Raw genomic sequence first — 4,098 nt, 5'->3', positions numbered from 1 at the left:
GTATTCGAGTGATGGTATACGTATACAAGGCCAAACAAGTGCGTTCGAATACATAAAAGAAAGAAGAATAAGACAGAAAACTCATGAGTGTTCTAACCTATTCGAATACAAAATTTGCTTGCACAGGCCATTCGCATACAATATATGTCCGCATACACTTAGTGGTTGGATGCATTATGTATTCGAGTATACTAGGTATTCTCATACATTACGTGTTCGAATACACAGTGTACTCAAATACATCATGTATTCGCATACATTATGTATCCGAATAAACTATATATTCGCATACATTGTGTATTCACATACATCCTGCATTCTCATGATAGCTCTTATTCGAAAGAATGATTTAGCAAATGTGGTCCATTCTAATATAATAAGTATTTGAACACAAGTTTAACTCGAATACAATTCAATCAAATACATTGTAAAAGGTTAAAATTCTAATGCATGTTATACATACAATTCGAATACAGAGTAAGAACTGCCATTCGAATACAATGATGTTGAGGTGGATCTTTAGAATGCCATTAACAAGTATATTCAAAGGAAAGAGTATTCGCATGCAAATGTATTCGAATACACTAGTATTCGAATACAATGCATTGCAATGCCAAATGGGATACAATGTCTTATAAGGCCATTAGAATAGACCAGACTTAGCCATTTTTTTGAAACCTAAGGAATGTGATTATGGCAAGTATTGATACACGTAATTAATGTACATTTAGCCGAGCTCAGTTAAAGAAATTAATAACCATTAACAGCGAACGTGACAGGATTCAGGTGAGTTTCTAGCCCCATTTCCATGTTATGTTTTCGGGGATGTGTGCATACTCAATGTGAACGTTAATAGATTTACCTTAAATGGTAAGTGTATGCTATAATGATTGATGTGATAGTATGTACAGGGTCGCATACCCTAATAATATATGCGAAGGTTACAGGGTTGCATACCCTTTTAATATATGCGAAGATTACAGGGTTGCATACCCTAATAATAATATATGCGAAGGTTACAGGGTTTCATACCCTAATAATATATGCGAAGGTTATAGGGTTGCATACCCTAATAATATATGCGAAGGCTACATGTTTGCATACCCTAATAATATATGTGAAGGTTATAGGGCGAAATTCACTTTAAAACGTAAAGATAAATATGTATTTATGAATGAACGAAAGGTAACAGGCTAAGTATGTAATTTGTATCTTCAGATACGTATGTATGTAGGTTTATGAATGTATCATGTATTGCCTGATTAACTAGAACTCACTCAGTGTAGCTGACCTTTAGTATGCACGTAGGGAGACACATTTAGGTTGCAACAGCTAGCTTGAGGGAGACACATGCAGGATGGGAAGATACTGGCATCTGAATATCTGTTGTATTGTTTGATATTGCATGTTATGTTTTATAAAGACAAGTTATGAACGTTTGCAATGAATGGTTTACTTTTAATGTTATTATGCGAAAGTTTTAATTAACTCTGATTTGTAGAACTGTTTTTATGAGTAAATCTAACGTCCAAAGTGAGGCGTCGGGAACGGGGCCTTACAAGTTGGTATCAGGCCATATGTTCTAGAGAATTAAGCATCCTACATGCTTAGACTCGAATAGATAATGAGACATAAGTAAGAAAAGAAAGGAGATGCCAGTTCAAGAAAGCCATGTGTCACTCAAGCAAGCTGGGTAAAGGTAAAGTGCATGATTAAATTCGTATGAAACGTAGGGATGTGTAAGGAAGTTAGCTTAAATGCTTGAGATAGGAATACTTCATTGTATGAATTGTTTGATTTTCTAACTGTTAGAAGTAGAACTAGCACAAATAGAGTCACGAAGGGAAGTGTGTAGGGCACGGAGGATAACGTGATCATCTAATCATAGCTGGCCACTGTTATTACCTGTTAGCCTTACTATCCTTGTACTAAATAGTTCCTTGAGTGATGATGTTTGTGTTTTCCTTATAGAATACTAATGGCTGGAGCAAGAAAGACCATTGGGAAAGGAGGTCGTACGGGACGTCGTGGCAGGCCACGCATTGTCCGAGAACCTTCTGTAGAAACAACCACTAACACCGGGGAAGAAGGAAGTGCAGCTGGTCAAAATCCGAGCAACAATGAAGGATATCAACTATACCTTGTTGTTCAAGCTGCCATTGCTCAAGCTGTAGCAGCTGCAATGAAGAATTTGCAACCTGAGATGTCTGCGGGAATCCATGTAAGAATTGCTGAGAGATCAGGAGAGAATGGTAAGAAAGATGATGAGAGAGAGAGTAAGGTGACTCGAGTGAGGTTAGGTCGGTAAAGGTTGATGACAGAAGAAGGGGCTGAGGTGGGTGTAACTAAAAGTCGTTCAAAGGTTGTGACCCACCAAAGTTGACTGGTTTAGGAGACGCAATCGCTACTCTTCAATGGATAACCACCATGGACAAGGTTATCCGATTTAGCGAGTGCCGTCCTGATCAAGCTGTGGGATATGCTACCCAATCGTTCGGTGATGAAGCAATGTACTGGTGGGAGTCAGTTGAACAGAGGAAGAGTCGGGAAGAGATTAAGGCCTTGAAATGGGATAACCTGAAGGAGATGGTCATGAAACGATTTTATGTTGATGCTGAGGTAGAAAGGGCGGAAATGAAGTTTCTGAACTTGAAGGCGGGAAAGATGTGTAACATTTTAGGTTTTCATTTTTATATTCTTGTAATTATACCCGACCCGTTTAAGGGTTCGGGTTACTCATTTAATAAAACAGATTCATTTAATGAGTATTTTAATTGATTTAGTTTTATTATTTAATAGTTTAAATATTTAAACTTACAAGAGTTTGCAATTTTCACCCAAACTCAAACTTTAACCCATTCTGGTTCCCATCTATGGACTCCAGAGGCCTGTTATGTAAATTCTGAGATTATAAAATAATATATTATATTCAAAATAACCCTAACCCACCCCCTGGTTTGACCAGCTGACCCAAACCCCAAAACCCGCCCCTGCGCACCCAAACCATTCAAAACCTTCAAATTCCCTCTCGTTATGATCAATTAAGTTAGGCATTTGGCATATTCCATCAAATAAACGTGTAACCGACATCCAATTATAGTAAATACATGTTAATTAGTCCGTAATTTGATCAATTAACCATATTAAGCCCCAAACAAACCCTAATTTGTGATCTTATATAAACCCTTCGTTATGTGTCAATTAAACTTGCAAAAACCTTCTCCTACCCGTCGCCACCCTTTCCCCCATATCAATTCAAGTTGACAATAACATCTCATCACCTAAATTAACCCCCTTTTGGCCGCAGCTCGTTGGATCGATTTCACCATCTTACCAAATTACCAAACGTTATAATTCAATTAATAGGTATGATTGAGATCGCGATGTATCATAGATCCATAGCCCCATATTGAATTGAACAAACATGGATCCAATATCGCGATTGAATCCTAGGGTTCATATGCTCATATTGAGTTGTGTTTATATTTTTCCGAAACTGTTAAATAACCAAAGGATCATCTAGTCCAGTTGGTTATGTGTGTGTGTCTCAAAACGCAAGGTCGCGGGTTCAAAACCTGGTATACCCTTTTTTTTTATTTCTTGTTCTTTTTAATATTTTATGTAATAAAATACCTTTTATAATTATTAAATAAGTTTAATAAATACTTAAACCTATAAAACCGACAACCTTTAGTCGTGTTCTAGTCATCTAAAACCTAGTTTTGTTAACTTTTATTATTATTATTATTACTATTATTATTATTATTTATTATTATTATTATCATTACTTATTAATTATTATAATTAATATTATCACAATTATTATTATCAATAATAATAAGGATAACAACAACAACAATAACTTTAATAAATACCCTCATAACTAACGAAAATGTATCTAGTAATATTTTAGTGTTACACACAACCATATTGAATCTCAAAACCCGTAATAAGTCTTAATATTTTGTTATGATTATATTTAATCAAATATCATATTTAATAACTAGGAATCCTTGTTAACGCATCTCGAGGAGTTTGACCGCTTCTATCCGAACTTTTCATTTATCTCATCCTCACAAGTCCACTCACTGAAGGTAA

The sequence above is a fragment of the Bidens hawaiensis genome, unplaced genomic scaffold, assembly GCF_021521415.1.
Source record: "Bidens hawaiensis isolate Kalapana, Puna unplaced genomic scaffold, B.hawaiensis_p1.1 tig00031024_1, whole genome shotgun sequence".
Taxonomy (NCBI): domain Eukaryota; kingdom Viridiplantae; phylum Streptophyta; class Magnoliopsida; order Asterales; family Asteraceae; genus Bidens; species Bidens hawaiensis.
Note: the sequence above shows the minus strand (reverse complement) of the source record.